The sequence below is a fragment of the Manduca sexta genome, chromosome 12 (genome assembly GCF_014839805.1).
Source record: "Manduca sexta isolate Smith_Timp_Sample1 chromosome 12, JHU_Msex_v1.0, whole genome shotgun sequence".
Classification (NCBI taxonomy): domain Eukaryota; kingdom Metazoa; phylum Arthropoda; class Insecta; order Lepidoptera; family Sphingidae; genus Manduca; species Manduca sexta.
Window position 1 is genome coordinate 8204013 of NC_051126.1, and position 14340 is coordinate 8218352.

Sequence of the window (14340 nt, forward strand, 5' to 3'; positions counted from 1 at the left end):
CGGGAAAATATATAGCAGGAATTTTATCCCGGAACACTCCTTCACGTGGGCGAAGTCGCGAGCAAAAGCTAGTTTTTCTATAAACTCTATAGAAAACATAATTAGTTAACTTTGGGCTGGATTTTATAGACAGTGTAATTGAATTATGATACAAGAGGCTCTGGATTCTCCTCAGATCGAGCGATTGCTCGTTTTGACCTTCATTTTTATAAAAAAAAATATTTCACAATTATGATAATATCGTAGGCTGTACAACCCAGCAAACATGGGTTTGATTTTCGGATACGACATTTTAATGCAAATTTTTTATTTAAATATCTGAATTGGGTCAGGACATTCCTTACACATGCTAAAGCGATAAACTAACCTTTTATTACGAATATACAAGAGACCATTTAAAAAGTTCAATTTCTGGAAACAGTTAAGTACGACTACTTTAGGTTAGCGAATAGTGTTATATGATTGTAAGAAAATTATATATGACGTCAAATAATACAAATTTAATTAAAAACATGCATACATTCGTTATATTTTGTGACCATAATGATACGCCATGAATCATTCATGACTTTTGTAGTCACAAAAGTTGTCATAAATTAGTCATGCGGCATTGTTGCAAGCAACTATAAAAACAAACGTAACAGTCGTACCTGCACAAAAACGAATGCAGATGATTAAATATAAAACGAATTCATAAACACTCACCCACAGGCACACAAAACAATAATAAAAAACTAAACATAAAATTTGATATTTGACATTACACGTTGAAAATTAAAAGAACCTATCTATGACTAAATGCCGTCAAATGTTAACCTACATACAAGTCGCGTGACTCGACGACGGCCGCAAAACAAATTTAATTAGCGCTAATTCGATTACCGCACTAAGCTGCCGCCTGTCCTCACATTACTAGGTGGCACAAAAACTATTGTTACTAGATGTATATGCATTGTCTATAGGTATCAATGATAAATAAATAAAAAAAAAACATTTTAATATTTGAATATGGAATTACGAATGTTTTAGATGTATGCTTTGAACCTGAACATATATATAAAGGTTTGTCTACGGATATCAATGAGAAATAAATAAAAAAAAAGTATTTTAAAATTTGAATATGGAATTACGTCTATTAATTATTGTTACTAGATGTATAATGTACATGATTTGTCTATACATATCAATAATAAATTACAAAAAAAATAAATTAATATGGAATTGTGACAATTTTCGTATATGATTTGAACCTAAACAAATTTTATTAGGAATATTAGGAAATTTAATAAAGAATAACTACTGGATTAGAAATTAAAATCAGAGATTGATGATGATTAAAATATGTAACTCAAATTCTAACATTTAAGATTTTTATAATTCCACACAACTATTTTATTAATTATACTATATTAATTGGCATTAAAATATATTTCACTTACCTGATAAAATACACATTTGTTTAAATAAAAATAGTCCCCATATACACCAGTAATAATAATAAAATATAGGCCAAAGAAAATACAGTGACACGAAAAGTAATAAAAACAGCGTTAAAATAATGTCGCAATATATAAAAACAGCATAAATATTTCAAGAACACAGATTCAACGACACACATCAACAATAGCAATAATTTGTTAATTTACAAACACACGTTCACTCACATTTATTAAAGAAAATGATAATAATTACGTATTAAGTATTTATAATTAATTCTAAATTCAAAATTACATTTAAATATTTTATCGCGACGTGCAAAAATACTGGCTATTTTTAAATTTTGTTGTTAAGTAACTTTTTTTCCTACCGTGTGACGAAGACAATAGCCTGTTGCGCCTAATGAAAAACCCATCCGCCTATCTTGAGTGCTAGAGCCACTATAATACGGACCTAGCATGGGCTTGCTACCGCGTTCTACGCTCTAATTGAGTAAGAATGTATCATGCAACAGTAAATTAATTAATATTTCCACTTTACTAGTTTAAAAATTAGGTAAAAGTAGGATTATTTTCTATAGCGCATTGCGTGGGATTCAACATCGGTATTTAGAAAACAGATTAATTCAGATTAATAGATATGACGATTTTGCATTTTAAATTTTTTTGCTAACGTTTAATTACGTTCAAATTAATTATCATATTGACTGTGTTAATTACTTATACAGTGGTAAATCGCAACATTTTTAAAACTGCTTTATTTGAAATGCAATGCTGTTGTTTAATGATCGATACGATGGATTTGTTTAAAATCGTTGCACGACTTCCAAGAAATTTTTCCCAATGATTTGAAGTCTTTATAAAAGGATAACGTGAAATGATAACGATTTACGCTTTATTTTTACTCTTATTTAAAAATTTGTATTCATTAAACTTAATATTGGATTCGTTTTAGATTGCATTTTTACTCCCACAATTTTTGTATTATTCTTGACCCCATAGAATTATAAACGCTCAGTTTAAGGTAAAGATTACTATGAACAGCTAGACATAAGTTTCCAGTTTTGTAAACTCCACAGGAATCTCCGGTAGGAAGCTACGTGATTTGAAATTTTGAATATCTATGAAAACAATGGCTGAAATACATGGGCAAAAACGCAAAAAATATTTCCATTTCAGTAGTTTGTCCTCGTCGGTAAAGCTGAAAAGCACCATTTTTCATTCAATGGATAGCGATATTCTGTATTTGTTAGAATGGTTAAAAAAATCATGCGCAACCATAGTGAAGGATTTTAAAAAAAAAAGAATAAATATGCAGATTATATTTTTTTTTAGAAGAAAGAACAAAGGAGCAAGTGGTTCATGAAATGGTATGGTTGAAGGCAGTAAGTAATAGGTTATATTCTAGCAGGTCCTATATAGTACCGACTGGAAAATACTACCAGCGAATGCTGCTTCAAACATATATTTTGTTTAAAAGAGATATCAAAACTTGGCTTTATATGAATGTCGCCAAAATACCGTCAACATCTTAAAAAAATGTTTAGAGAACTGCTATACCGCCTTAAACATATTTTAGGCATAGCATTTAAATATTATATAACTTAAACCATTTTTAAACATAGTGAATAAATAAATAACTGAAATAAAAATTCGCACATACTGTGTTCTGCCAGCCAGGCCATCGACAAGGGCCGCGTGCACACATGCACCTCACACACACAGACACTATGTTCTGTATGCATCTGTGTCTCTGTGTACATGATTGCATATTGACCGTTTAATACTATGAGTTAGGTGAGCTTTGGAAGAATCCATTGTTTCACGAGATGCGGCTCATTAAGAAAATTCGGTTTTTCGAATTTGAACTTGGAATGTTAATTTTCCTTTGTCCGATTACGAGTATTGGCAATCGATCTTCATAATATTATTATGTTTTCCTGCATTACCAAGCCATCACTAATATTTATCTGTTTACATATATTCCAGAATAATTTTAATAGTAGAACAAAATATACCTGCCGCAGCAATTTTTCAGCGTAAACCTACTTCGTCAAACGTTTTTTTTACCAAATAAAATAACAGAACTGTGATGCAGGTTTCCCAACGTAATACGTGGAGTACTTTTTTATTTTGTTGCATATTCTCTGAAGCCAACGAAGATGCGGTGCACAGACGGAAGAAATTAAAGAACAGATTTTTTTTTGTTTTATATTCTACTATGTAAACGACATGGAGCTGTGTGCTGTAGATTATTTAAGCTCATTAATTGTTGATCTTTCTTGAGTTGTCTATTCAATTAATTTGAAGTTTTTGTGCACTAATTTCGCACATTTAGTAACAGTTTGTATAGAATATACAAAGATAGTTTTAAGCGAAGATTGATGTGGTTAAATTTTTTTTTTTTTACCAGTTGATGCGTCGTGTCTTTTTAATTTATTACTTTATTTCCTTTCTTCTGTGGTCCATTTTTCTTGATATCGTTTTAAAATATAGATATTAAATAAAATAATTCATTTATAAATCATTAAAGTATTATAAATTATTCATTTTCCTTTAGTATTAGTTCTACCAACAGTGCTTACCAGAAAAGAAAGGACTAGAAACTGGTGTTGCTCCTTTCAGAATCACTCTTTCATAAATCTTTGTTATCGATACTTACTTTGAAGATGCTTATTGAAAAACCTTTATGTAAGTACTATATTTGAGATATTAGTACGCCGCAAAATATAAAATATAGTGAAATACAATAAAAATATAAGGGCTTAATACACGGAATTAGCTTCAAGCGTGCAAGTTTTCATCAACACAGAGATTCATCAATTATACTTAAATACATAATCTCGATAAAAATATCTACTTAATTTAATATAAGTCGGGCTATGGAAACCCACCCAATCCTCTATTACAGTGTACATCAGACTAAATATACAATATGGGACCTATATGCATATTCAGGAGGGGTTACGTTGGATCGCAATATGATGGCCCATGTTCGAACTTTATAAAACGGCTGAGACTTTATCCCAGAGTTAATACGGAGTTAATGTATGCTAAAACCTGTTTTGTAGTGTAAAGTTTGAACAAGCCTTTACTGAAGTAAAAGTGATTAAATTGTATAGATTATCAAGTATAAAAGTTCAGTGTGTCCGAAGGAGGTGCAAATTCCCATAGCTCGTTATGTGACCAGGTGTGTGTAAGTATGCTAGTGTACGCCTGAACAAATACCACCCTAAACTTTATTTCTTTCCTTGGGCGTAGGTAGGGGTGGTTGTCAAAGGTTGGGTGGTACCTATCATAGAAACGTCTTTGACTGCACTAGAAAATGGCTCGCCCTTACAATGCAATAACGTCATGCAGGCCTTTCCGGGAATTTGGCAATCTTCCTTTTTTCTTCTCCTTTGAACTACTTCCCTAGAGAAAATCTATAGCTATGCCAATGTTTCTACCGCAAAGTAGTATTTTTCGAGCTTATTCGATTTACAGTACCTTTGTTATAGGTATTCTAGTCCCAATGTCCTTCAAACCAGAAGGAATTCAGTGTTATTACTGCATTATAAAATTAACATCCAATGTCTCGGGATGACGAACGCTATAGTGTCACGTAACTGTTTGTAATTTAAAGCTCGGCTGATGACTTTAATGTTTATAGCCATCAAGCTCGTTCCGTGAATCTCCAGCGTAAAAAACTTTATGGTACAATACATTTCAACAATGTGAAACAGAATTATCTTATTTACTTAATCCTCATAAAATAATTCGTATTTAAAAGAGACTCTTATAGTTATAAAGCAAAAAAACTCACATGTAGTAAATTTCCGAGCGAAAATCAAACTCGGTCACCGAGCGAAGAAAAATAAACAGTTTTATAAGTCACAAATTGCATACAAACGAAGGATATTAAAGCGAACGCATACAAACAAAGGTTCCTGATGTGGAAAGTTGGCAGCACCGTGGAAGGACGGCCATGCGTTATAATAGCGTTTCACAAACGGCACAGCGCTTTGTGCTACTACACTTGTGCTCCCAATGTGTAGGGCATGCACCAGTGGTAAAGGGTCCATATAACCCAATTCTTGCCGGCTTCCCTTGTGTAATATTATCAAACTATTAAAATAATAATATTTTGAATAAATGAATAATAAATATTTATATCATAATGGGCTAAAATCTAATTATAATTAGTATTATTACTGATATTTCGTGTCGGTTTCCGTTTCGGAAAATTTCACCCTTCGCCACTGGCATGCACATTGAGAATTTTTGTTTAACTCTGACGTCCCGAAAGCAATGGTTACTTTTTTGGTGAGATACTGTATGCTAAACATATAGTTTAGATTTGAGATTCATTGATCGTTTGAGAAAGGAGCTTACATCTGAAGGATGGTAACGCATCGACTATTCTAGTACTAAGGATGTTAGTCGACAGTGATTACTTACTAGTTAGCATGGTCTACTAAAAAAGGAGTTTTTCAAGGAAATTGTCTAACGTAACATAAAAATATGCGAAGTGAGATAAGATAGTTAAATTTTTAGATAAAACATCGTCACAGGTATTTGGAAACAATTTACTGAAGTCACCAAACAATACGGAAGTATGAATAAAGTATAACATGCTAAATAGCTGTTGAAAAATGTAATAAATTAAATACCTTCACGGCTCGTGAGTATTGTAATAAATATGATATTTGTACGTCTGTCAACCCTGCTCGAACAATCGGGCTGACAATGATTGTTGGACCGTCACCGACAACATGGGTATAATACAAAAGGCTTGGCGTCACGTTAGACCTAGAGCTGCAAATGCTGAAATCTACAAGATCATGTACCAATTTTTAAAAATGTACTACGGCTCATTAGTGCAAAATATTTACAAATCCTTTTAAAAATACCAGTCATGATTGTCATCGAACGCAGTCTTCTATTGATCTTTAGAGAAAGATATCAAGCAATGATGTCGAGTCTCTTGAGTTAGTATCATTATGTCACCAATACGTTCAAAAGGCCATAACAATGTTATTATAATGCAATAAAACATTTATATCCAGCTGGATATCACGCACAGGACACGATATGAAAAACAACATAGGTGGATATGTCCAAAAAGCGCCTTAATTTATAATTGGTAGTACTTGATGACCATCATATTAGCAATGTCAGTCAGCGTATATGAAATAAAAATATACAAAAATAATGAAAAGTTTAAGAAGTTTCAGGAAGAACTAAAATGGTAATATAATCAAAGTGTATGTGTAATGGTAACATAATGTAAGGGTACCATAGGTCTACGCAGCAGTAGGCTCAAAATATCCCAGATTTTTGGGAATGTCGAGATTAGCTCGCCCAGCTAATTATTATTAGTCACAAACTACAGCGAAGGTGAGAAAAAACACGAACAAGTATTTTCATGTCGCGTGTTCCAAAGATGCACGTGTATGGATTGGTATAAAGATAGGAAAAGGACACAAACCTCCATTTCAATCTCACGAAAGCAGGTCGACGGTGGCACAAACTGCCATGTTTTTTTCATTAGGACACGTGGAAGAAATATTTTCTTACAACGGATAGATTTTGTCGCGTTTTGTGAACGAAAATAACTAAGATAATATAAAGTATGTTTTAAAGTGGTTAAAAATGGCGGCTCCTGGCTGATACAGTATGTTTCATTTAATTAATATTGATTTACTATAGAATGATAAAAGGTTACATTATTCCATTATAAATGTTGCAAAGGTAAATTAGTTCTAGTTCATATATAACATAGTATAATGTGTTATTCCTAATGTATTATGTAAAACTATGCTAACAGACTCTAAAGAAAACAACTGGAAATATCTTTAAACATTTCAAGATATTATTTCAACAAGATTGAAATAACAAATTTAATAAGTTCCTCTTACTATGGATTCACGCGGAAAATAACTTTACCAAAGGCAATGTTACTTAATATCAAACTCTCTTTTACCCAGTTCATTTCACCTTGAATTACGAATACACGAACACTTCATTAAAATTATTGGAAAAGCGATGAATGTTGCGGCAGACAAAGAGGTATCAGGATGAACCAGAAGGAAGTTTTTTAGTACCTACATTTGTTGACAAGCACCAAGGTGGATTTTATTTTTCAATCTTCAAGATGGTATGCTAATCGCTGATCCTTATGAGCGCTTCTTAGAGTTATACAGTTTGCAGTAGTATACGATACGGTAGGTTAATAAATGACGTTAGACGATAGAGGAGATATAAAATTCTTCTTAAATATCTTTACACCGTGAAAAGGAACGTGCGTTATTGATAACTGTATTGCATAAGAAAATTAACTTCTGCAACAAATGCAAAACGAGTATGTTTCGCTGATTGCCTGTTTTTATCTATCAGCAAATATAAATAAAGGAAAAGCAGTTAATTTGACATGAAAACAGACGCATCAATTTCATTTAATGACAAATTGTTTACCCATTTGCAACTCCCAGCGTGTTAATTAGTGTTAACGCTAATTTCGGGTAAAATATCAATACTGCACTGAGTACCGCAAACCAACCTGCGCAAACAACGGTTACCTGAGCAATTCATCCGCAAGGGTCTCGTTAGTTAATTAACAATACAAACACAACTAATCAAGAAAGACAATTCATTGGTAACCATACGAAAATCTATCCTTTGTTGACCTAAATGTTTATTATATATATATATTGTCTTCTGAAAATCGACCATGTCTACAGATAACTAACTTAAAAACACTTTTGTATTATTAGCATCATTGGAAAAAAATCTGGAATTGATCAACTTCATCGGTATAAGTTCAGTAAATTAAAGAGTCATCAGGTGATCTAACAATTTATGTATTAAACGTAGTCTACTTTATTTTAAGTTTTAAGTAAAAGACAATAGAGACGGTCTCGGAAGAAGTCATTATGCATTACAAAGTGCAAGTAGGTAATGGGTAACTACCTATTTACGTACGTGTAACGTCTCGTGTGAAATCAATTAAGTCTGAGCTGCACCTCTAGTGTGAGTGTTCATTAAAACAGGACACCGGATTTGCTTTCGCAAATGGTATCATATTTTTCTTCAATTCTTTCTTTGATAGTATTTTAAATTTGATTATCGTCTTTCATTTATGTTTATTTACAGTTTTCTTTTCTTTGTTTGTAGTTTAATTTAGCGTTAACTTGATAGGTCAAAAATATTGTTTTTTATTCATAGAAGGATGGTCTATTATAAGTAGTTCCTCTCTATCGCCTATCTCAATTTAGTAAAGACAAATCTTTGGTATTTCTTTTAAAATGAGTTAATATTTATGTTACAAATTTGAATTAATCTTCTGTTCCTCTGATTTAGATTTGAAATCCTTGAAAACGTTTTATAGTAGTGTGATATCGTTGTAAATTTTAATTAACATTTCATTCTCGTGTTAAAGTTGTAATTTACTTTTAGAACACTCCAAAAAGTATTTATTTGGAATGCATCTCGTTACTAAAGTTATTTTGTTCATCAAACTTTCCCAGTGAAGGTATGTTTTAATTCCAAACGTGATCTGGCTACAAGTTACTTTAACCTTGCCGAAATTTTATTTATTTATTCGATGAATTTGTTCTTAGGGACGTCGTATCGATTTTTGGGTAAAAGTGTTATCTAGTTTGAAAATGTCCTGGTATACTTTGTTTGTTAATGTAAAATGTTTTAATAAAAATAAGGCTACGTGAGTTTCTCATTTGCCGTATAAATCCAGAATAATGCATTTTTCATAACCTATTACTGTCATTAAAACATGAAGCAATATTTAAATTTAGAAAAAAGTCTAATATCATGTTAAAAATCTTTGTTCAATGAAGAACAGCCGGTACGCCTATATCATTGTTTCGCGTAGTTCTGTTTTTAATCAAGTGCCAGGGATCACGGCGCTTCGTAGACGGCCGCCATATTGGCTTCTACGAGACGCTGGCAAGGTGAAGCGAGAAATTTAATACTGATAGATACCTTAACAAGAATCCTTATGTGTGTTACCTCCTCGGTTATAATAACTTTTGTTGTCTGGATTTATTAGGGTATCGGGGATTTAATATGCTCGTGCTCCTATGGGATGTTCGGTTTAGCTATTCGGGTGCCGGTTTGGATGCTCTTGATAGTAGCTATATGGATAGAATGTTAAGTATCTAGGTAAAGTTTAGTTTCGATTATGTTTGTGTTTAACGAGATATGTGTTTTATAAAGTTCACTCTGCAGCTCTTATTGCAGCTATATGGTTAATTTTAACATAACTAAAACTTTATAAATAGGTCAGCTTCTAAATATAGACGCAAGTACGTAAATAGTTTTAATAAAGTTAGTTTAAATTATTATAAAACCATTCTAATAACCTATTTACATTTCTAAACATATTTTTATTTATATAAGTAGGTTCAGTTTAACGGAAATATATAAGAAAGATACCTACTAGATGTGTTATAAACATTACATATTATTTTATGTCACTAGTTATTTCATTAAACAAATCTCAAATCGCAGTATTTTATTAGCGGTCTGCTTGTGATAAAATAAAAAATCCGCTGAGGAAAATATACGAGTACAGATTATAAGTCGATGTAAATATTTATTTCCTGTTGTAGACTTTACAAGAGTTAGTTCTTCAATATACGAAGTATCTACTAAATGTTTAATCGAATGATTACTATCAAGTACTTGCAGATCGTGTTAAGATCAGACGTATTCAAGATCTGAACATATTGATCTTAGACAAAATTAGATTTGGCGCCAATTCTGATTGCTATTGGTTTGAGTGTTTGACAGGTTCTAAGTACTTACACATACAAATTGTGTGATAGCAAGCAATATAGAAAGAGGTATCTCAATTATCCAATTGTCATTTTATACTACTTATTTGTGCACTATTTCCAAAATATTTGAATTTATACCTTTATATTGGTCTGAATTCAAAGTTTAATTTCCTATCATACAATTATTTTACACTTTTTTAATTCAAGCCTGTCGTTTGACTTCAAGTTTGTTTTCATCTTATTCAATTGCTTAAGATACAGCGATATCTTTACCTGTTTACCTTTTTTGTAAATTATCGCTCGCTTTAACGGTGAAGGAAAACATTGTGAGGAAACCTGCATAGTGTGTGTGAAGTCTACCAATCCCCACTAGGCTAGCGTCGTGGACTAAGGCTTAATACCACTGAGTGGCAGAGGAGGAACATGCCCAAGAGTGGGACAGTATATAATACAAGGCTAATATTAAGTTACGCGCCGCTATCCTAGCCGATGACATCGGGCGTTTCCGGAAGTATTCGGCTGCGCGCGCAGGCTGGCAGAAGAGAAGATATGTCACGCGGCGACTATTCTATTATTCTTTTTGGTTGGAAGTTGTCAAAAAAATGTCTAAAATTGTATTCTGTAATTATTTTGTTAATAGAATGTTTACTGTAAAAAGAGCGTTTTAACAATTATATTATAATTTACCTGTTTATCACATCATAGTCAAATATCTTTTATTACCCTGAAAAAATGTCTTCTCATACCTGTACTATTAAATACTATGTTTTTTTAACACTGTCCTTAATAAACTTGTCTACAGCATCATTAAAATCTTTAATACCAGTGAAATATTTTTTATGGTACTGATTTTTGAGGTCCCTTAATGTTACGATTTAGTAAAGCGAAAGCAGGTCCCAAAAGGATTTTGTAAGTGCAAGAAAATTTCTTACAAATCATACCATATAGAAATACCATTTGGCCTTGCGTACGAATTAAATTCAGTTCTAAATTCATACTGCAACCTGGTACTTACCTGGTAGAAGACGTCATTTGCATCTTTGCATAACTACTGAGAAATGGCACACGAGTTCCAACCACACGTTATAATACATTCAATGCAAATGCAAGACACTACGGCACGGTTCTCGTATTGGCTTAATTAATAATTATTTGCTTGAATAGCTGTGAGACCGCATTTGTAGCGGTATCTAGGACGTAGTGATTCATAACTTGTGGCCAATAATAAATAGTTAAAATAGATAATGTACGAACCATATGAAATACGCTTACAATATTTCGTTAAAAACACTTTTACTTTTAGTACTTTACTAAAAACTTAGTGCTTTTAGTAAAAGTGTTTGGCTACAAATTGTATTCATGGTAATTGTTATTATTATGTTTAAAATACAAATCCAAGAACGGTTAAGACAAATTTAGGTGTTACTGTTGATAAAAATCAAATTAACCATAATTGAAAAACAATATTAGTTCATCTATTTATGTTAGGGCGTGTATTCTCTAAAGAGTTGTAAAGTCTACATGGCCTAATTAAAATACGAGTAAAAATTGTATTTATCTTTATTAACACAGGTGAAATAGTTCAGTATGACGTAGATCCAGTTCAGCAGGTTAACGGAACGTTACAGGTATGAAATGTAGGATATTATATTACAAGCTGAAGCCAACTTTATTAAATTGTAGACAAAGTTGAAACATTTTTCAGAACTATATTGCTGTATATTCGTTTGAACGTGCCTGATGCTAAAATCTCGGCAAAGCCGTTATGGCATGCTTAGAATTGGTTATAATAAATATTGCTCTTATTTGATGAAAAAAATATTAATTAATACGAGTGTTATAGGTATTAATGCATAATATTCTTTTACAGTTTGGAGCAATCGTCCATATTGGATAATAAAACGGAGTAATGGCCTTTATTAAATGTTCTTATAACCGTACACAATTACTACTAAAATTGTAATGTTACTGTAAAACTTATCAAAGACTTAGTAGATCTTCGTCTGTCTCTCCACAGTCTTAAGTTATGCAAGATGAATACCGAAGCTGAAGTCTATTTTAATTTAAGTAATGACGTAGCAAGTGGTTGTCACTTTGCCGCTAAGTGTTTACTGTGAGATATGCGGGCAGGCAACCCTTACAACGTTGTCTTCTGTGTAATAATGAGTGGCGAATGACGATGAAGCCTCTGGTAGTGTGCATGATGTAAGATACAGCGGGAGTGATTTTTGCTTAATTTATATATTCTAACCCCCTTATTCATAGACGTTTTTTATCTAAGGACGGAGCATTGCTGTGTTAACAAGGCTGTGGCCGAAATTCGGGTATAAATATCAAAAAACACTGGCTTTTCCCTCTCTTATAGACAATTTGAATGATTTCAGACATTCAATACAAAAACATTTAAATAAGAAAGCAGAACCTGGCATAATGCCTACTGCCGGGAAGATAGTTATTAAACTACATAGTTTTATATAATATATAGACTGCCTCGGTGGCGTAGTTGTACTGCATGTGCGGTACAGCAGCGCTCTGAGGTCCTAGGTTCGAATCCGCGGTCGGGTAAAATATTATTTGGATTTTTTTGCTCAATATTAGCCCGGAGTCTGGAATTTATGCCCGATATGGCGATAGGCTCGTCCCCTATCACATCGTGGGACGGATTACTCTTGGCGAAAAGTGGGTGCTCTGGTTGCGCCTCTGCATACGCCTTCGGGGATACATGGGTGATTATGTGTGTGTAGTTTTATATAAGTAATACTGCTCGCTATTCCTTAATACTTGAACCACTTGCCATTAGCGCGCACCCATCAAAGTCCACTTAGCGTCTGTTTCTAGACGTGGGCTAAAGTGTTTTATAAACTATTCACTTATGTATACTTAAAGGTGTACGACTGTAACCATGTTTATACGAAACATCATCATTTGGTTTCCGAATTTGGGATCCTTTACTATACAGTTGGACATTAAATAGTAGTATTTCGAGTCCACACTTGGGATTTCTCGTGTGAAGTTTCAAGTGTTTAGGCGAAACTTATCTGGGAACAAGTAGTAGGGGTAACTTAAGTATAAAACACACCACTGCTCATCTGGGATCTGTACATCAAACTATAGAACAAGCATGGTTGTGACGTCTAAGAGGTACCACTACACCTCGTTGGGGAAAAGGAACATTTGAAAGCTTAAGTACGACTTGATAGCTATAGATTTGGATCATCAAGCTGGTTTTTAAACAGTCAACGATGCCTAAGGAGTGTTGCAATCACAGCAATTAGCTGCAAGGTTTATTCAATTATATTAATTGATCAAATGTAATGCAGATATGAAACTTACTACATTCCACGATATTCAGGAGCAAAAATGATTGTAAAGGCGCATAAAATGCAGTATAAAAAGTAGTAAAGAATTTATCACCGTACAAATACATATTTTCTAAAGCATAAAAGTGTTCTGGGAACCATTAAGGAAATTATTGGTCCATCAAATATCGATTTGGTGTCGATTTTAAGTGACAGTGGCATCTGAATTTTATGAAATTAGGAACCGTGGAAGTTTTAAGGTGTTTTTCCACGATAAAATTTCTTGATGAGACATATTTTTTTTGCGATTGGAACACTGAGGCATCGATGAGGTGCTAATGTTCAACAGATTCACGTAGTATTTTCAAATAACTTTTTACGTAGGTATCATTATCGATTACTCATATTTTATTTAACTATTTACATAAAATTATTTATAACATTTAAAAGTGTAAAATTATATCCAATATTCGCACATTTTTTATTTATGAAAGAAGAAAATAATTTACAATAGATTGGTTAGGTTAATGAACCATTCTTTGTTACATACACACATGCATATCTGTACGTTTGATTGTACTGACCTCGATGTAATGCAATCCCGCATTGTCACATATCTGGCACCCACAATACAAGATATTCTAGTCTCAAACCAGATTGTGTTGGATGGTGGGTGGGTTACGTCATAATAAGGAAGGTATTGTTGGTATTGTTACTCTAAGCCTCTTCGATATATTTAGGGAATTATCTTTGGAAATAGTTTTATGTTGTATACAACATGGCGAGGTTTTTATTGTTTATCTTCTTGGTTATACCACGCTTCTGCGA

At 32.7% G+C, this 14340-nt stretch overlaps 1 protein-coding gene across 3 annotated transcripts in view; it reads right to left on the reverse strand.

Annotated features, from left to right (window-relative positions):
- The window catches only part of LOC115441531 (guanine nucleotide-binding protein subunit gamma-e), a 40007-nt gene extending 28760 nt beyond the window's left edge, over positions 1-11247 (reverse strand). The window contains exon 1 of one of the 3 annotated variants that reach the window (XM_030166353.1): positions 11229-11247. The gene's annotated coding sequence lies outside the window, so the exon portion shown is untranslated. Of the gene's footprint in view, positions 1-705; positions 795-1807; positions 1912-11228 lie in introns of those variants that run through there. The other 2 variants (XM_030166351.2, XM_030166352.2) reach the window with 2 other exon arrangements.
- Between the last annotated feature and the right edge of the window lie 3093 nt (positions 11248-14340).